Source organism: Lissotriton helveticus, chromosome 2_1 (genome assembly GCF_964261635.1).
Source record: "Lissotriton helveticus chromosome 2_1, aLisHel1.1, whole genome shotgun sequence".
In the NCBI taxonomy this organism is placed as follows: Eukaryota; Metazoa; Chordata; class Amphibia; order Caudata; family Salamandridae; genus Lissotriton; species Lissotriton helveticus.
Window position 1 is genome coordinate 775,627,327 of NC_136059.1, and position 21,842 is coordinate 775,649,168.

A 21,842-nucleotide genomic window follows, 5' to 3' on the forward strand; every position below is an offset into this window, starting at 1 on the left:
CTCAGTATTATGAGAATAGGGAAAAGGAAGAAAGTGATCGTGTAGAAAAGAAAACTAAGGAGCTCAAAACGAAGGTTTTGTTGCAGCAAGCATACCCTCCACGATCAAACCAAAATGATGCACAACAGCAGTATCGACCACGAGCACAGCCCGATAGGACACAGCCGCGCTCTGACAACTTTGATTCCAGATCTTCACTTGGGTATAATCAGTGCGCATATTGTAGGAAAGAGGGACACCTAAAATATGATTGTCTTGCCTTACGGGACCGTCTGAATGGTGTGTCGACACGTGGAAACCGTGGTGGTGGTCCTCAACAGGCACCACGTGGTAGAGGTCGTGGTTCATTCCACAATCAGAGTGATCGTTATCAAAATCAATCAGATGCAAATAATTACTTTGACCAGCGAAATGCGGGGTCAGTTCGATCTGCACAGTATAATGTGGATGATTATTACGTAGAGCACGAGACTGTTGTAAATGACCATTACTAGGACAGCCAACGACAAAGAGAGGGAGTAGTGTCAGTTCCGGTCGATCAGAGTGGGCCTTACGTTGCAGTGACTACATCGGGTGTAGTTGAGCCTTTTCTGTTAGACACTGGTGCGACGAAAAGTTCCATCATGCATTCAAAACTCCCTGGCGCACCTTTGTCTGGCTTAACGAATGTTTCCGTTGGATTCTCTGGCGCCTCTGTTAGTAACCCAGTCTCTAATCCTTTGCCTCTTATGATTGGACCTCGTGAGCTAACCGCTCCACTGATCCTATCTACAGGTTGTGGTGAAAATCTTTTGGGCCTGGATTTGTTGAAACGATTATATGCAACATTGTATTGTTCCCCCGAAGGAGTGGAGCTTACATTGGGACGGAGAGTGATCTCTCCCATGTATTTGTCAGTCGATAAATTCCCACCGGAATTGAGTTCCCTCCCTGCGTCTCTATGGGCCACAGGTCCCAATGACGTGGGCCTGTTAGACATTCCACCTTATGTGATTCAATTGAAACAAAATGCGCGATTACCGCGTTTACCTCAATATCGTATTTCTCTGGAGGGCGAACGAGCGCTGTTAGCAATCATTCATGATCTCATTGGAAAGGGTGTTGTTGAAGAAACTCGTGGAAATATATGTAATAGTCCTGTATTGCCAATTTTGAAACGAACTGACCCAACTAAACCTCCTGTATATCGTTTTGTAATAGATTTGAGAGAGGTAAATAAAATAGTAGTTCCACAATTTCCTGTGGTACCTGACATTACAGCTTTATTAACAATGATTCCGGCATCTGCCTCCTGGTTCACAGTGATCGATCTAAAGAATGCTTTCTTTAGCATCCCAATTGCAGAGGAAAGCAGAGACCTATTTGGATTCTCATTAGGAGGTCGCAGTTTTAGGCTAAAACGTGCTCCACAAGGCTACTGTGAGAGTCCGTCAATCTACAGCCAAGCACTTAAAGGTCAACTTGATGCCTTTGTATTACCAACGGGTGCAGCTTTGATTCAATACGTGGATGATCTTTTAGTGGCAGCTGATACAGAAGCTATTTGCAAAACGGCTACAGTATCATTATTGCACTATCTACATGACTTACACCACAAGGTGTCCCCTTCAAAGCTACAGTATTGTTGTCAAGAAGTTACCTATCTAGGTCACTTATTGTCAAAAGAAGGGAGAAGGTTGACCCCAGAGAGAATTGCAGCGATTTCCCGAATGACTGTGCCAAAAACCCAAAGAGATGTTCGTGCCTTTTTAGGTATTACGTCCTACTGCAGACAATGGATTCCAAATTTTTCATTGTTGGCGAAACCATTGGTAGCCCTTACGTGTAAGGATGTTTCATCCCCAGTACCTTGGTCTGAAGAATGTCAGAAAAGTTTTTCTGAATTGCATAGTGCGTTGTGTTCGGCTCCTGTGTTGGGCACTCCTGACTACAGTAAGCCATTTACACTATACGTTCACGAGAGGGATGGTTGCGCGTTGAGTGTTTTGACACAACCTTTTGGTGGTAAGCAACGCCCATGTGCCTACTTTTCTTCGACTTTAGACCCAGTAGCAAGAGCCTTGCCAAGTTGCTTAAGGGCAACAGCGGCAGCTGCGGCGTCCATTCGACAGTCCGCAGGTCTAGTCATGGATAATATGCTCACGGTAATGGTTCCGCATGCAGTCGACACTCTATTGAACCGAACGAAAACTCAACATCTGACGAGCGCAAGATTGTCTGGATATGAGTTGACGTTGCTGGCCAGTCATATACGGATAAAACGGTGTAATGTGTTGAATCCAGCAACATTGCTGCCGATCGACACAGAATCAAGTGATGAAGCAGTACATGACTGCTATCTCAAAACTGAAGAGGAAACTAAGGGTCGCATTGACCTAAAAGATACTCCATTGACAGATCCCGATGGTACTTTGTATGTGGATGGTTCTTGTTTCAAGTTACCGAATGGTGATGTGACAACTGCGTATGCTGTAGTTACATTGAGAACGATTGTGGAAAACGCAAGGTTAAGTCAGAATTCGGCTCAGGCTGCTGAGTTAATTGCTTTGACGAGAGCGTGTGTGTTGTCTAAAGATAAACGGGTGAATGTGTTTACAGATAGCCAGTATGCGTTTGGTGTGGCACATAGTTTTGGACGACTGTGGAGAGAGAGAGGATTCCTTACGTCACATGGTACGAAGATTCAACATGGCCAGCTTGTAAATGATCTTTTGGATGCACTTACGTTGCCTAAGCAAGTGGCAATTGTTAAATGTAGTGCGCATCGTAAGGTGATGGATGATGTTGGTCGTGGTAATGCGTTTGCGGATGAGACTGCTAAGGAGACTGCCCGGAACCTTAGCACTCGAATGTATGTAACGAGTTCGGTTAGGTGGCCTGCAGAATCAAGTATGTGTGAGAACACTATCGAGAGTGTGAAAGCAATTCAGAATGAGGCCACCGAGACTGAAAAGGCGAAGTGGAAAGAAAGTACGGGAAAGTTGGATGCGAATGGTTGTTGGATTGACTTAAAACTAGCAAAGATTCAGGCTACGACAGGTCTTTCATGGCCTGACGCTTTACCCTTAGCATTACTGTCAACAAGGGCAACTGTACACTCCCGAGTAGGGCTCAGTCCCTATGAAATAGTGTTCGGTCGCCCTGCCAATGTTTGGGGGGTCCCTAGACCGGGTGCCTTTTGTGATCTTGAGTATCCAATGTTGATCGATTATCTTTATGACTTGACTGCTAAACTGAGGTTAATTCACCAACAGGTTCACGAAGCATTGCCGACGCAGACAGAGGGTCCAGGCCACCAGCTCCAGCCCGGAGATTGGGTGGTAACACGAAATTTTTCGCGCAAGAACAATTTGGATCCCAGGTTCACTGGACCCTATCAGGTCCTCCTTGCCACGAGAACTGCAGTTCGTCTCGAGGGGCGGAAGAATTGGGTGCATGCCACCCATACCAAGAAAGTCCCCATCCCGTTGCCAGCAGACTCGTGGGTGAGGAAAGGCATTGCATCAACTGAAACCGAAGGATTGCCGGCGTTTGTACCTTTCAGCGACGCACAACCTGTCGGAGAATCCTCAGGACAGCAAAAAGGCATTGTTGAATACTTGTCATCAGAAGACTCAAGACCAGAACATTCAGCTGATCAACAGGGCGTTGTCCCTTCAACGGATCTTTTGTTTAACGAACAAACACGTCCTGGGAAAACCCGATATTTTTTAAGATCCAGCACTAAAGACTAATAAAAAAAACCCGTCCTGTCCCTTGACAAGTGCATTATCCCGTTTTCCATGATCAGTTTGAACACTCATACTATTGTAATTATTTTGTATATATTCATTGAGCTTCGTTCCTTACACTTTTTGTTTCCACAGCTGAGAGACATTTTTTTATATATATATGTGAAATAAAGACCGTAGGGCCGCGCGTGTACTTCCTCCTGGTTAGTAGGTCTTGACGCTAGGTTAAAGACCGTCGATTTCTGGGAACTCCTAGGAATTGACTATTGCTACACAGAACGAAGTGCGTCAAGAAACGTTGCGGACGGTCATAGGGAATGGCATTTTCAAAGCTGATGGACTTGGAAAGAGCTCAAGCACAAAGATTCAAGCTGCAGCAACTCAGTCGTACCAAATGTTTTGTGTTCCAAATATTCGTACTGTTTGTGACTGTTTCTATGTTATTGGCGGGTGTAGTATATTACACGATGTCTTACTTCTTACCTTCTACTATACCTACTCCTACTCCTAACCTTAAACTTATCTCCACTGTTTCTCCTCATTCTTTTCACATCTTACCTGAACACGAGCAGGCTAGACGTGCAGAATTCCGCAACAATTCCTTTATTCAACTCCTTCATCAGCATCAGTTAGTGGTTAACACTACTAATTGTTGGGTGTGTGGGTTGATGCCACATACTACGGATAAGGGAATTCCATATCTGGTGTTACCGTATAGCACCCAAGGGTCTGCTCGAGCATTTCAAACAATGTTTCAAAGCGCACTGGGTTTCCACCCCATTCGAGAACCACGTTCCCCCTACTCTGGTCCTACCTCGTACCAAAAATCTTTGTCTATAGCAATAGAGGATTTAGATAGCGATATCTATGATCCCTCGCTTATCCCTGAAGAAGAGGTACAAGCCTATAGGGTCCTAAGTAGAGGCGAATATAGTGTGTTCACTGGTGAAAAACAGCTTAGAAGCTCGCCTCCGATATGGGTCGTACCCCACATTGGTAATTTTTGTTTAATAGGTCGCGGCCGTAGATCGAAAGCCCGACTTGGAGAGAGTGCTTGCACTGAAAATTATATTTTGCCAATGGTCTCGTCCCCTGTATTTTTGGCTGCCAAGGGTACATACTTTATTTGTCATGATCGTGCGTATGCATGGTTGCCCTCTGACTTCATGGGTTCATGTTTTATCGCAAACTTGTTGCCTCCGACATTTACTGTAGATGCAGATTATCACAAAATTAGAGTTGTGAGAGGCGTAATTAGCGAAGAGGATACTGCTGGTCAAGAGGCAGGAGACTTTTTCAAGGGTTTCCTCCCATTTTGGGGACCTATGGTTAATAGTAGGAACCTGAGACAGTTGACTCGAGTGGTAGAATCGACAGCTAATATTACTGCCAGTGCCCTTGGTAATATCACCACAGAACTTCAGGCGGATAGACTTATGACGTTACAAAACCGTATGGTTTTAGATGTGATCTTAGCAGATCGAGGTGGGGTATGTAAGGTGATCCATTCGAGCTGCTGTATTTTCATACCTGATAACGCTCCGACTGTCTATCAAGCCATCTCGAAGTTACATAAGATCTCCGAATCCATACACGTGGATGTAGGGGATTGGACGCTACTTGGATGGTTTTGGGGCCTGATGTCGACTTGGGGTTGGAAGATTCTGATGATCATTGGAGTCGTTGTGGCGTTCCTGTTCACGTGTTGCCTTTGTGTGCAGTGCGGTCCTGCCTTATGTGGCCTCTGTGCTACAACGTGTATGAGACAGCCACCTGTTACCAAAGGGTCTCGGTTGAACAGAGCTATGCTACAGCAACATCTCGAGGGTCTGATGAATATCGAATATGATTCCGACTAGTGCTTGCCTACATGAGGGCAAAAGGAGCGTCTGAGGTTCCGTGAAAATTATAAGTGATGTTTTCGACTCACACGAATATGGTCGAGTCTGGTATATAAGAACCGCAAATGACGAGTTTAGTAAGTGTGCGCAGTTTCGCTGTGCTAACTTAAACCGTTCGTTTGATATGTGGGTTTTTCATCTGTACCCACGGGTTCCATCTTAGATACGGCATCCATTTTGTCTCTTGCCCTCAAGTAGCCAGCGAACGGACACTGTCCGCTTCGTTACCCTGGGACTCTCAAGATATTTGTGGAAGACACATGTTCTTTGTAAATATCTTTTACGACGAGGGGGATGATACTGTAAGGCAGACGGCCCCGCTTGAGCCGCTTCTGCCGTGCCGGTTTATTGTCTCAGCCGTGCATCTCATTAGGCACGTCCCTTTGATGCCTGTATCTCGTGTTTCCCGATACCTCCCCTTTTACACCCTTTTCAATCTCCCACTGTCTCCATCTTCCTCTGCACCTGTCTTTGTCCCTATTTCGATCTGTTTTACTGCCGATTGGAATTCACTAATGTTGGGAAGATGGGTTTTTACAGTTGGGAACCGCCAAATGTTTCCGCACTTATGTTCCGGACTTTATGTGTACCAAAGTGACCAAAGCGACCCCTCTGGGGGATAATTATGGGAACCAGGTTGTAAACTTTTGTGTACCATGTTGTCCTATGTGTAAATTCTGTATAAAAGGAGCGATCCACAGAACCAATTTGAAGCAGTCTCCCCAAGTGGCACGTGTTGTACTTGTTGTGACTTCTGTGTTCCCTGCAGTAATTAAACCTTGAATCTTTGACGCCGAAGGAAGTGTCCCGTGTCTCTGTAGTTTGTGCGCCGAAACAGGTATCCCATGAAGGTTATAGGTGTTGTTCCCTGGCACCGCTGGTACTGTTAAAAAGTCCAGTCCTTCAGTCCGGTGTCACCCTAGAAGTGTATAGTGTCCAGTAGTAATCAGTCATGACATTTAGTATGGCATTAGGCTCCCTCACCGAGTCGCCTCCCTCATCGCTGAGCTCTAAGATATAGTCCATCCCCCACGGTGCACGCAGCATGTTGGCCAGTGTCCGCCCAGCCCAGTCCTCCTCACCATAACGTCTAGCCTGACTATCCCTGGCCAAAAGCGCCACTTTCCCTGTCCGCCTCCTCATGGTATTGAGTTAGTTTCATTCTGAAGTCAGCACAAACCCTATCTGTTTGTGCCTCCGCTAGCGTAGATTCGAGTGCAGCTAGTTCTGTCTCAAGTTTACTCAATGTGTCTCTGATTGTCTTGAATACCCCCGTTTTCAGCGACAAGCAGTGCCCTCTCGTCACCACCTTGCAAGCCTCCCATAGTGTGCCTGGGGAGTCCACCGAACCCTCATTGAGCTCGAAGTATTCCTCCAGCTTGTCTCTCTTTTTTTTTTAAAGTATATTTTTATTGCAGAATTACGTACAAAACGTCGAAAAAAAACAACCATCAGCACCCCCTCCATACAAGGTACCACATGTTTCTCGGATTGTACACAGCCCATCAGCCCACATCCCGGAGGCCGGGCGGCGTAAGTTCAATGTTCAATAAGGTCTCCCAGTATGGTATACAGGGGTGTCTTGGTCAAAAATATAATCCTGTTTCCGCATTTTATGTCCCCTCAACAACAACTTCCCCCCCCTTCAAAGAACCCCTGGGGAGATTGTGCTTCCCGTAAGAGTCCCACTTGAGCACACTGAGTCTACAGAGCATAGTCCCGCCGACGCATCAGCGTGACACCTCACCCGATTCATACTCTGTACTACCTATTGTCCAGCTCTAACGGGGCCGTCTACGAACTCCTCAATCCCCCCCCTCCCCCTAACTGCTGCCAATGTGGGTGGTCATGATGTGTGTTGGACAGAGTGGCGCGTCGTCAATAATGATTAAATGTTCGTGCCTCTAGTCTCCTGGAACTCGGTCTCCGGAGGTCCCTCCTCTGTATCGTCCGTCAAATAGTCACACAAGGCCTGCACAATCGTCTCCCAAGCCTTAGCTGCCTCTATGCCTCTTTCATTCCTCAATCTGGCGGCCTGCCGCATCCTCAACACACTCTCGCATCTCGCCCACTTCAGCAACTCATTCGTCCATCTCCCCACCACAGGGCCTTTCTTGGTTTTCCAGCGCCACGTGATCTCCCTCTGTGCCAACATAAGCCCCAAATCAATGAACTTGCTCGTGACTTTTGTTTTCGCTGTGTGGGGGAACCATAGTAAAAGGCACGCCGCCATGTCAAATTCCACTGCCCGATCCGTGACCGCGTTCAGAAGGGCGCCCACCTCGGGCCAATACGTATCCAGCTTCGGGCAACCCCACATCATGTGGTCCAGCTCAACCTCCGGTGCCAAGCACCTCGGGCATGCCGCGTCCTGCACGTGAAAATGCCGGCGGAGCTTCCCTGGGGTCAGATACGCTCTGTGTAGAAGAAAGAAATGTATTTGTTGGAACCTAGCGTTCCTACTACCCTTCCATGTCCGTGTCAGAATGTGGCCCCACTCTGCATCCGGAATAGGCTTGCCTATACTGTCCTCCCATCTGGCTTTCAATGCTGTGAGCGGTTCAAGCCCGTCGTTCAACATCCGCGATTGGAGACAGGTCACCGCCTTGATCGTACCCGCGGCCATCATCACGTACTGACAGGCCATTGTCGTATCCGGCTCCGCCAGTCCCACCTTCCAGTGTTTCTGCATTGCAGCAGATATCGCCGCATGTAGGAGATAATCCCCCTCCGGGAGGCCAAATTGCTCCTGAAGCACCGCAAACGGGGCCAACGCTCCCTCCACAAACAGGTCACCCACAACATGTAGTCCCAACTCTTCCCAATCCGCCAGCGGGGACCAATCTCCCCCATGCGGCAGCGCCGTCAGCATCCCTATAGGGATCTCCGGGGCATACGGTCGCACTGCCCGTGCCCGCCTCAGGCTCCTATTCCAGCAGAGCTGGAGGGTTTTTTCTTCTAAAGTGAGCTCCCTTAAGGCCAACCTCTGTTGCATAACAATATACGATAGGACATGTCTCTGGATACCCATCCCTCGGAACCGATCAGGACCCCTAAACTCCCTGGCCACGTTCTGTGTCAGAATCTGAAGCTGGGCTGCCAGGTAGTATAGTTCAAAATCCGGCACTGCCATCCCCCCTCAAGTTTAGGTCGAATCATGGTGTGCAACGCCACCCTGCGCCTGCCACGCCCCCAGATGAACTCAATAACCATCGACCGCAGGTCCTGAAAGATCCGTTGCGGGATCCAAATAGGCAGGGTTCTGAAATAGTACAGCAGTCGAGGGGGAGCCACCATTTTTAACAGCGCCACTCGTCCTTGCACCGACAAAGGGAGAGACGCCCAAAAGGACATGCAGCCACGCAATCCCCTGATACACCGCCCAATACTTCCCTCCACGAGGCTCGCCGCATCATGATATATCCGGACTCCCAGGTAGGTAAACCATCTGTCCGCCCAGAGTACGTCCATCGCGAGATGAGGGCGCTGGGCACCCGCTCGCAGAGGGAAGATACAGGTCTTATCCCAGTTCACCCTAAGTCCCGACAATTCGCCAAAGGAGGAGAGCAGCTCCATGGCCCCACTTAAGGCCATCTTCGTATCCTCCAAATACAGCAACAGGTCGTCAGCATACAAAGAGATGTAATGAGTACTCTCTCCGCAGCGGACTCCCTTAAAGGATTCCCCCGCCCTCGCCAGTGCCGCAATTGGTTCCATCGCGAGAGCGAACAGAAGGGGAGAGAGCGAGCAACCCTGTCGGGTCCCTCTGCGTACCGGATAAGCGGGTGATATGAGTGACCCCACTCGCACTCTAGCTGTGGCCGATGAATATAGGACTTTCGTCCAGCGCGCAAACCCCTCCCCGAGTCCGAACCTCTCCAGTACCCCGTCTAGGTAACACCACTCAAGGCTGTCAAAGGCCTTCTCAATATCCACCGACAAAACAGCCGACTCACCCTCCGTTCCCAAGGCACCCTGCAGTATACGGATCAGCCTGCGTGTGTTAATGGCCGTGTTCCTAGTGGGGATGAACCCCGCCTGGTCATCGTGTACCAACGTGGTCATATGTGGGAGCAGTCTGGTGGCCAAAATTCGGCTCAAGATTTTGTAGTCCACCGTCAGCATAGAGAGGGGTCTGTACGATGTCACCTCCAGCGCATCCCTACCCGGTTTCAGAAGCGGGACTACCAGCGCCTCCCTCATGGAAACGGGAAGGCTCCGAGTACACTGCCAGCAATCTGGGCACCAGTACATCCACGTATTTCGCATAAAACTCGATTGGCAGGCCATCCACCCCCGGTGTCTTGTTCCTGGCCATCCGCTTAATAGCCCCTCGGATCTCCATTAAAGAGATCGGGCTGCCCAAAGCCTTTGCCGGCTCCTCGTCCAGTAGTGGGAGCCGTACCGCGCGTAAATAATCACTTATGTCCGAGGGCCCCGCCTCCAGCTGAGTATCATAAAGGTCTGTATAATACAACTGGAAACGCTTCAAAATGGCCGTTTGAGAGTGAACGACCTCCCCTGCGCCGGTTCTAATGCTCATGATCGGGCCACTTTTCGGTGTCGGGTCAGCAAGCCTCGCCAGCAAAGTGCCCACCTTATCCCTCTCCGCATGGACCTTGGTGAGGTATAATTTATAATCATAACATCTCAGTCTCTCCGTCTCTCTCGCCACCACTTCCTTCGCTTCCATCAGGTGTCCCTGCAAATCCGGACATTCAGGCCTATTCCGCTCAATCTCTCGCAGCACACCTTTCGCTGTTTCTAAATCCGCCAGGACGGTCTTCCGGACATTCGAGAAGCTACCCATGCACACACCGCGCACCACCACCTTCATTGCATCCCACTCCATTGATCTCGTGGCGGTCGAGCCCTCATTCTCATCGAAATAAAGCGTTATACCCTGGCTAACCTTGTCCCCAAACACCAAGTCCTCTAGGGTGTCCGGCCGCAGCCGCCATGTCGGGATGGCAGATCTCGCTCTCTGCCATCTGACCGCCATCAGCAAAGGATTATGGTCTGAAATGGTCCTAGCAAGGTATTCAGTGTGTGTGACCATGACAGCTATGGGGGCGCCACACAGTATGGAATCTATTCTGACATGGAGATCATGCAGTGTCGAGTGGAAGGAGTAATCCCTGACAGTAGGATGTTGTGTCCTCCACACATCCAGCAGACCCCATCTTTCCTGCCAGTCCCTCCTACGTTCCGACAGCTTACGCACCGGGGAGTCAGCCAACGGCGGGCGGGGCCAATCCCACACTATATCAGAGATGGAGTTAAAGTCTCCCCCTAGGATAATGGGGCCCGCCAGAAAGTGGGCCAATGAGCCCGAGAGAACATCAAAATATCGGGCCTGATCTACATTTGGGGCATAAACACTACATAAGACCACCTCAGATCCAAGCAGCCTCCCCTCCACTGCTACAAATCTACCTCCAGGGTCCACCAACTGACCCGTGACCTGGAACGGAACCCCCGCCCTGATCCATATCAGCACCCCCCGCGCAAATGCCGAATAAGAGGTTCCAAACACTTGGCCACGCCACCTTTTCTGCAAAGCATCACATTCTAGTTTGGTCAAGTGAGTTTCCTGCAACATGGCAATTTGAACCCCTCTTCTCACCAGATATGCATGCACCTTGTACCTCTTTGACATTGTCCTAAAAACCCCGAACATTCCATGTGAGGCACTTTACATCAGGTAATGACCCAATCGCTACTGTCCCTCTTCCATCCCACCAGTGTTACCCAACCCACCACATCATTGCAGCCATACCCTCCCCCCCAAACACCCCAACAAACTTCCCCAACCCCACTCCCCAGGACAGGACCAACCAGCACTGCTATAGCCCCCATCCAAACGCAGAACAGCATACACATTTCACTAACCTGTGGCAGTCACCACAGGGGGCCTTAAGGGCAATAGGGGGGTGATTCGGTACCAACCCGCGACGGGCCAACCATTACCCCACACCCACGATCCCACATGTAAAGCACAACAGAGTACCTGCTAATTGCCGACCAACAGGAGAAATGTACAATAGTGAGGAAGCATCCTCACACCCCCACATTATTCATTAAACAGGCCATCCGCCGTTTGCGGCGTGACCGTCGGTCCTGCAGAGCTGTCAGCGTCCGAAAGGTCTCCACCCGATTTGCGTCCACCAGCGTCCGACTCCGAGCCCTCCTCCAACTCCCTTTGCTGCGAGCCTGTTATAGTCGCCCTGGCAGCCAGCGCTCCCCTCCGTTCCGCCGCCAGCAGGTCTTCTCTCATCGCCTGCTTGAGCCTGTCGCGCTTGCGGATCCATTGAGATTTTCGGATCTGGACCGGCCTCTTCTTCTCCTTCCCACCTTTGTGCTGACGGTCAGTCCCCGCCCTGTACGAATCCAGCCACGACCAGGCCTCATCAGGGCTTTGGAAAAATTGGGTCGTGCCGTCCAGGATTACTCTCAGCCGGGCTGGGAAGAGTAGCGAGTATTGAATACCCTCCTCCCTGAGCTCCTTCTTGACCGCGAGGAACGTTGCTCTGTTCCTCTGAACTTCCTGGGTGTAGTCCGGGAAAATTGTGACTTGGCTATTGTCCACCTGGAAGGGTCCCGCCGATCGTGCCCTCTGTATCAGCAAGTTCCGGTCTTTGAAATGCAGAAGCCTGGCCACCATCGGTCTGGTGGGATGACCCTGCATGGGCGGACGAGACGGGACCCTATGCGCCCTTTCTATTGAAAAGAACGGAGACAATCCTTCAGGAGCAACGGCGGATCTGAACCAGTTCTCCATATACGTCACTGCATGGAACTGTCTAGCCCAGGTCCCAAGTCCTCGGGCAGGGCTATCCCTCAATGTCAGCACTGCGTATGCGCCAGTTGTGGGCGCCCCCTACCCAACTGTGGGTCGTCCGGCGTGAAGGAGAGCACACTAGGGATGAAAATGCGCAAAGTCCACGTGCCTCCCCCGGGGCAAATCACCGTTGCGCAGGCAGCAGACCCCAGTTCCACGAGAGCACTGCTCCGGACCCCACCTTGTCCTCATGCACTTCGACGATTCCCTGCCGCCCAGCGCTCCGCGTCCAGCCGATGTTGGAAGCCCAAATGGGGAAAAGGAGCTCATGCGCCCACCTCCTCCGCAGGCCCCTTAATCCAGTTCCTCGCTGCAGACCTCCAGCTGCGCAATACTATGGCTGCCGATGATCTTCCGGGCAGTGCACCTCAGACGTGGTTGATGCCCTCATTCCCGGCCGGCGCATCTCTAGCGGGGGAAGTCCCACACCCGGCACCCCACTGGCATGCACTCCGCCATCCGCTGTCCCCTCAGGCTCTGCAATTGTCCGTGTGGCACCTGAACCCCCTCACCACAGCCGATCCGCTTCTGCTCCCGGGCCCGCCGCTCAACGGTGGCGCTCCGTGTCCCCAGGGGCAGCCGCCGCCCCCACTCCACAGTCCGTTCCAGCTACTGCCCCGCCGTCTCAGGGCAGCCGGCCTCTCCGATCCTCCAGGAGCAGCGATGGGGGAGGGGCCACCGGCCCACCAGCCGCGGAGCAGCCGAGCGCTCACCGCAGCGCGGGCTTCGCCGGTCCCCACTGTGTTGTCAGGCCGTGTGTCCCGCCGCACACTCGCGGCGGCCGTTCCCCACTCACTGCATCCGGGGGGCGCCTCCGACCTCCTTCTCTCCGGCCCGGGCCGTCTCCGCCGCCATCTTGAGTCCCGGGGCACAATCCTTCCGGAGCTCCGCTCCGGCTCTCCTCACCGCTACGGGACAATCTCCGGTCCCACAATGCTCGCCCCCGACAGTCCGATGCGGGGGGCGAAAGCTCCGGTCGTTCCGACGGTCCTTTAGCAGGGTTGGTCAGGATAATTACGGGATCCGGGCTGGAGCTCTTGGCTCACGCCGCCATCACAGTCGGCGCTCAAACCACGCCCCCCTCCAGCTTGTCTCTCAGCTCTTGCTGGAACACCTGATCTCGAAGCGCCCGGGAAGGGAATCTCCAACTGAATGGTTGGACATATTGTAATGGAGTAGACATTGTCAGACAGACCGTGGAATGATCGGACAATGACCGTGGCAGATGGGTCACCTCAATTGTTAGGGCGTGGATGCCCCTGGACAGAAGACAATAGTCTAATCTGGACCATGCCGCTCTGTGTAGTGTTAAGCATGTACCCTCCCGGGTCCCGGGGCGCAACACTCTCCATGAGTCTATCAATTGTGCATCAGTCATAATATCGCCCAGCGCGTCTGCTGCCCTAGGGTGGTGTTCCCTGACTGCCCCCTGTCTATCCATGGCGTCCGAGAGCACGACATTATAATCCCCACCCCACATATTCGCGGCTGGGCCACGCGCTTGAATCTTATGCCATAAATCACAGTAGAAATCAGGGTTGTCATCATTAGGGCCATAGACATTCACCATCACTGTTCTCATGCCACACAACGTTCCCACCAACAGTATGAATCTACCTTCATCATCTTTAATTACCTCAAATGTTTTCCATTGTAGGCCCAGTTTTATCAGTATCGCCACCCCACGTGAGTAGGTAGAATACGGTACGTGTACAATCTCACCCCATCTAGTGTGTCTAAGCAAGTGTACGGCATTTGCAGTTAGGTGAGTCTCTTGCAGGAAGTATATGTCTATATCTTTTCTGAGTAAGTACGCTTGCACCAACCTAGTCTTTCTCCTATCATTCATGCCTTTAATATTCCAAGTTAGACATTTTATGTACTTCACGTCTGCACTTGTGAGATATATGGTCCCCAAGGTGTATCAGCACTATACAGTTTCCTATCTTCCAGCGTCCATGTGAATAGTGCGGCATGCATCAACAAGTTCTCCGACCGCAACACGACCAGCCAATCATAGCACATTGCACGAAGCCGTTGCCGCCCGGGCAAGACGGGCGCTCCAGCGTCCTTCATTACGCAGTTACTCGCCTTACACGACTTGTCGCTCAAAAACAAACATACAACATCATAACATCCCAAATTTAAGTCATCGCATTCCTCACCCGCTCCAACCCCCCAATTAGGTTGTGCAATTCCCCCCCTACTCTCCTCCTACTACTCTACTACCAAAACATCATCAAATGTCTTCATCAATAACAAAGAAATGGGAATCATAACCTGGGGACGCAGGTTGGACTCCTTCTAACCCTGTACTTGTGCCAGGGTGATCGAGTGCTGGCTTGGTTGTGACCGCTCAAGGACCCCCACCCCCTCCTGCGTGCATTAGCTTGTTAACTTATCTGCACATGGCGAATACATAGTACTCCAGACAGGCATTCCGGTCACTGGCTGTCCTTCTCAATTGGAGCCCCAGCGCAGGTTAGGGTAACTCTATGATTATAAGAAATTTGAGGCAATCAACAGGAATTCAGAAAATCACGAATAACACTATTATTAGGTGTAAGAGGTTCATGATATAAAGAAGAGTAGAATGAAAGATACTCTTTCAGTATGTCCTCAATCTCCGTCACCAGTGTGCCTTTATTGGACTTCATGGCTGGAATTTGAACTCTTTCACGTTTGAGACATAGATAATTAGCTAGCAAGCGACCCAATTTATTAGAATTAAAATACAAATGTGACTTTTCTTTTGAGATAAGTAAGCCTGCTTGTTTACTAAGCATACAATTACATTCGTAGCGGTATTTCTGAAGTTGAGATTTATATTGTGGGTCTCTAGATGTAATAAAAAGTTATTCTACTGCTGAAATCTGCGTCTCCAATTCATTGAGGTGGGAATAAAAAGATTTGTTTTCGTGTGCCATAATAGAAATTGAAACTCCACGGATATAAGCTTTAAAAGCATCCCAATGTATGATTTTTGAGGTGTCACACAACTTATTATTAAAAAAAAATCAGTAATAGCTGAGGCCATTTTTCTAGAATTGGTGGGGTTAAGAACTATTGCCGAGTTCATTCTCCATCTTTTATTTTGAATTGGAGGATCGGAAATAGATAAGGAAAAAGAGATTCAAGCATGGTCTGAAACTGTAATAGGGTGAAAGACTGATTCACTAATCATGTGACATAAATTACATGAGGATAATAAAAATAAATTCTAGAAAGCAAAGAATGCCTTGCTAGGCCAGAACTTAAAAACAGCAGACCGGTCCAACAAAGGATCCCTAATAAGATTAAAATCACCGCCCATTATAAGGGACACATTGCCAATTTTTAGAATTTCAACAGAGACACAGGACCAAAAGGCAGGATCATCAGAGGTAGGGGCATAAATATTAACCAAATTTGAAGTAAGGTTGTCAATAAGAACTTGGGCAGCAACAAATCTACCATCAGTGTCATGATGATGTGAAGAAATGTGTACACGAGCTTAGTGTGAGAAAAATGTAGCTACTCCATTTTTACGTTTTGCAGCAGGAGATGAAACTATAAGCCCTACCCAACCTCTAGATATAGTATGAAATATTTTATCATTAACATGAGTATCTTGAAAAAAACAAATATCAACCTTAGCCTTGTGTAAATATTCTAAAATTGTACGTTGCTTAACTGGGTGTCTGAGACCCTTCACATTTAATGAAGCAACAATTAACTTTTTTGGCCTAGACATATTTCCCTATATGGAAGCAAATTAACAGGTAAGAAAAAAGAGAGAAAGACAGTAGCCCATTTAAAAAAGACAAAACAAGACAAACAACATGAAACGCGGCCATTCAGCAAGACCTCATACCAATAGAACATTGGAGACGGAGGTACGAAGCAAGAAAACCACAAATAATAGGCACCTACAAAGAAAGTGAATAACAACCTACAGTGAGGGGGCAGAAAAAATATTATTATCAGCCCGCAGAACCAGAAGGTTGAGAGTCCATGAGAACAGGATGATGTTGATCCAAGAATCTTATTAAATCTGCAGGAGCTGAGAAAGACTTAGAAATGCTATCTTTCCAGATGCGCATGACCACACGGTCAAAAAGACCATATTTGTAGCCAGCTTCACGCAGACGAGGACGTAAATCTGAAAATTGGCGTAGTAGTTGAACAGTCTCTTTTGCAAAGTTTTGGTGAAAAAAAGACTTTGATTCCTTCAATTAAGAGAGAAGGAAACTCTCGGACAGCCTTGCGTATAAGAAGGAGATGATGATGCCTCAGAACTTTAAAAATAATTTGTCAGGGTTTGACTTGATGGGGTTTATAAATTGAAGGTATTCTGTGGGCTTTATCAATTTCAAAGCGCTCTGGAAACTTAACATTTAATCGCTTAGGGAGAAGATTTTCCAGGAAAAGACGACAACTCTGCCTTCAACCCCTTCAGGAACATTAAATATGTGTAGATCATATTGTTGATTTCTGTTTTCAAAATCAAGTAGGGAACGTTGGAGAGAAGCAACCTGAGTAGGAATGGCAGCCATACCTGTAATGGCTGCAGTATTGTCACGAATCCTAATCTCATTGTCAGCAACTCTCATCGATAAGGAAGCCATATCTCTATGAATAATTTTGATATCTGCGGAAATTGAATCCATGTTGGTATGAATAGCTTGAATTTCCTCCAAAATATTTGCTAACGAGTCCTCATGGGGGTCAATAGCTTTGGCTTTAGCAGGAGGAGGTGAGACAGTTTGTTTGCGTTTATTTGGACCCATTTTAGACTCCAAACTGGGAAACAGGGAGAAAACAATAGGAAAAGAGAAAATAATTACACCACAAATAACAAAAGCCTGTAGTGTATTGTGGCGGAGTAGTGAAAACTAAACAGTAGTCATAAAAAATCAGGTCCAAAATGACTCAATATAGAGGAATAAAAGGCTGTAATACAGAAAAAAAAGAGTAAAAATCCCATTAATCTTTTTCAAACTGCAAAGTTGTGCCAACAAGAGGCAGGACGAAAACCCCTTTAAGAAGGGCTGAGGTTTCTGAAAAGAGAAGGTGTATAAAGGGTTAAGTCCGCCACCTTTGTGTGAAAGGCTGAAGAATGCTGAGGAGAGCAGGAGCCCTCTGTGAGGGGAAATTAAAAATGCCTACTGCACTTCCCTGGGAGGCAGCGGACCTCTGAGAACAGACCAGGCGCTGCAGGAACCACAACAGAGCAGCTGGGGGCAAAAAACAAAGCTTAAGTATGCCCCTATCGTCGGTAGAAATTCGACGGCGATGAAGGTAATCACAGAGCTCAAGGTGCGGCGACCATCTTGGATCGTGCGCACTGCGACTCCCCAGGTGCTTGATCCTGAGGTCAAACACACAACGTCTCGGGACACAGCATATGCACATTGTGGAGGCTACTTCAGGCAGCTGGACAGCTCATTTGGATACAATTACAACATCGAGCTCCAATAATGACACTGGAAGGGGCACTGACATTGCAAGCAGTAAAAGCCCGCCAATATTGTCGAGAGTGAGCAAACCAAGAGGCAAAAGTAAGGTACAGAACTTAATGACGACCCGAAAGGTGAAATGGTCATCTAAATCAGTGAAGTATTTCCCTGTTGGCCTCCTCTACCATGTTGGCAGGTCACAGAAAGTGCTACAAAAACCATTAGAGGCTGCACCAGCCAAACATTCTGCGTTTAGGTGAAACACAGTAGAAGGGTTTAAACCAAATGGCATCAAAAGACGCTCCGTGGCAAACAGTGAATTATACGAAGAGGATGTGAACACTGAATAGCCAAAGCAGCTGCCGCCTATAGTGAATAGCTTGACAGTTTTGAAAGGAGGCGGAATGACACTTGGAATCAACTTGCATATGTCTCAGGCGGCAGAGCTGGTGATGTTCCAGGTACAAGGGTTAATAATGGAAGTGGCAGAGAGCGCCGAAGTATGTGAACTTCTTGCAGCAGTGATTCACACAGGACAACAATATGTTGTGTACTGTGCATAGATGTGTTCACCATTAAGCAGCGCCGCAATGTTTCCATGTTGGAGACTCTCCAATACAAGTCGTCCATATGGAGTGAGGGGCGGGGCATTCCTTTGGTGCCACTAAAATTCCAAAGATCTCTGTGCACATCAGGACACATTTCTACAGAATCACTGACTGATAGCCAATGATGTTCTCAAATCCCTACACAAAATTATTTAGCTGTTCTGATCTGGATATAGATACATCTTCCTCTGGCCTGCAAAACAGACAGGACTCTGACACCATGAGGATGAGCTTGCAAAAGAAACAAGCATTGACAAGTCCAGTCGGCCTACAGGTAGCAAACCTGCATTTCTTTTCTTCTAAATTTAGTTTTACGAACAAGGTGGTTGTGCTTTTGTTTCCAAAAGATATGTTAAAAACAATCACAAAAATAAATAAGTAAAACAGGCAACTAAAGAACAAATGAAAACAGAGCATGGCCCCCAGCCTTGGCACTAAAGTGAACTACGTTTAGGTGGATTTACATATTGAAAAAGTAAAATGCCATCACTCACAGTGATGAGAGCCAATTACTGAAGCTGGTTGACAACTGTTGGTTGTGGTGTGTAGAAGCAAGATGTTAATGCCACTGGAACAGACCAGTAGATGAAGAGGACTGATCTTAAGCCCCAATATCTAGTTTTATTGTTATTTTTTTCAAACCATGAGGCAGGTGAGACATCTTGTCAGACCTCAAAAGGGAAAAAATTTCTTCTGTCACTTTATCAGTCATTCAACTATGCATAACACGTGCCCATAGTGGGTGATCCCATGATGGCTTGGCAGGTTGGTGTTGAACTCAAAACGACCATGATGTGTGGTGACCTAACATACCACACCACACGACACCACAAGTGGCATATATACAGTGGAGAAATCCTCAGACGTGTAATCACATCGACTTTGAAGGGAATTCTTCACTTTAACCTTTGTCAAACATGATACACTGGAATACTCATGCATGAAACATTACAAACAACCGCTGACAAAAATGACAATCTTGACTACTCACACCTCCACTTATATAATATTTGAGCTTAGTGATTTGTGTGCCCATATGCTGACTTTCAGTGCCACATTGAGATAGGCTCTTAACATGGCCATGCAATTCCCCGTGCTAGAAATTTATGAAGTTGGTGGATGCCAGCATGAGTTGAACTAGCATCTTGCATGATTATAGAATTGTTACCAAGAACAATGTTGAAGGCGAGACTTTGTGTATGAAATTGGAGCAGATAAAACACTTTGTGCAGGATAACAATAATACAGAGTACAGATTACCATCATGGAGGCTAGACCAAGGGAGCAAAGGGTTGAGGAAGTCATTGTGCATGAATATGAGACGAATGCGAACAAGGACAGTGCCTGTACTTGAGATCTGAAACAACGGCTGATTGGGTTACATCAAAAGATTCCCTGTGTAGAATGCTTTGTGCTATTCAAGGCAGACAGCATGTGTGAATGAATGTAGTGGAATATAATATATACTTTGTGAAGCCAGCTACGAAGCAAAGGTGCGATGGACCTATCTGAGGTATTAGGGGCTGATTCAAGACTATGCACAAAAAATGGGTAGTGCTAGAGATGGGAAATAGTTGTCTGTACTAACGCATTGATATTGTCGTGGGGCTGAGCCTTGCATTCACACAGTGTTAAGTTGACGTGAGCTTATTAGAAGTTTAAACGTCATTTTTCCTTTCTGCTGCCTTTTGCACATGGCACACACTTTATCAAATGTTTAGAGTTTAGCAGAATGTTTTGCTTCACAAGAGAATAATATTTTTTTCTGTATTAGCAGCCTTGCTTGGTAAGCTTAGTCTAAACAGTGAGTGCCGAAGCCTTCAAGGTTATTTCAACACAGTGGTTGTTGTTCGGACTGATTAGCGCATGTTCTAGACATAACATATATGCAGCTGTGGCCACCTCTGAGATTAGCGCCTTTTTATAATGCACTGCGTTGGCATGATCACACACACTTGGAGAACATTCGTATGCTGAGAGCTGGTGCAGAATCTGATGTGATCCATTTCTGTTAATACCAGAGGTATGGGGACTCCTATGTAATCCCAAGAGACCTTCTGTACATATAAAATAACCTACTAGCAAGGGAGGGTGAAATATAGGTATATTATAAACCTGTTTCCATTTAGCATTATAATATGCTTTCTCCCTTTGTATTTTATGGAATAGTAACTATGCTAACAATCTTGTTTCTGATAATATGTCTGCTTGTATTAGCTAAGATGCTGCGGGGAAGGCATGGCTTGGCAGTTCGGGCTGGACTGTTCCCATGAGGCACAGGGTCAGACTGATTTGCATATAGCCATGTATGAACTGGGGTGGCAGAGTGGGCTAAAGAACGGTGATGGATCCAACCCAGATCTTTTGACTGGGTGTGAGTGTTTGATTGGTTCAGATGCTCCGTCCATCACCACCCCCTTTTGTACCGCTTTGGCCGCCATAAGTGTTGCAGGGTATGCTCAGACGTGAGCCCCTTGCTCACTTTGCCACTGGATTCAAGCAAGCCGGGCTGAAGACAGCTGTAATGCCAGAAACCGGTCCTCGGAAGCTTGTTTCTGGTCCGGGGAAGGCATGGCTTGGCAGTTCGGGCTGGACTGTTCCCATGAGGCACAGGGTCAGACTGATTTGCATATAGCCATGTCTGAACTGGGGTGGCAGAGTGGGCTAAAGAATGGTGATGGATCAAACCCAGATCTTTTGACTGGGTGTGAGTGTTTGATTGGTTCAGATGCTCAGTCCATCACCATCCCCTTTTGTACCGCTTTGGCCGCCATAAGTGTGGCAGGGTATGCTCAGACGTGAGTCCCTTGCTCACTTTGCCACTGGATTCAAGTAAGCCGGGCTGAAAACGGCTGTAATGCCAGAAACCGGTCCTCGGAAGCTTGTTTCCGGTCCAGGGAAGGCATGGCTTGGCAGTTCGGGCTGGACTGTTCCCATGAGGCACAGGGTCAGACTGATTTGCATATAGCCATTTCTGAACTGGGGTGGCAGAGTGGGCTAAAGAACGGTGATGGATCCAACCCAGATCTTTTGACTGGGTGTGAGTGTTTGATTGGTTCAGATGCTCCGTCCATCACCACCCCCTTTTGTACCGCTTTGGCCGCCATAAGTGTGGCAGGGTATGCTCAGACGTGAGTCCCTTGCTCACTTTGCCACTGGATTCAAGCAAGCCGGGCTGAAGACGGCTGTAATGCCAGAAACCGGTCTTCGGAAGCTTGTTTCCGGTCCAGGGAAGGCATGGCTTGGCAGTTCGGGCTGGACTGTTCCCATGAGGCACAGGGTAAGACTGATTTGCATATAGCCATGCCTGAACTGGGGTGGCA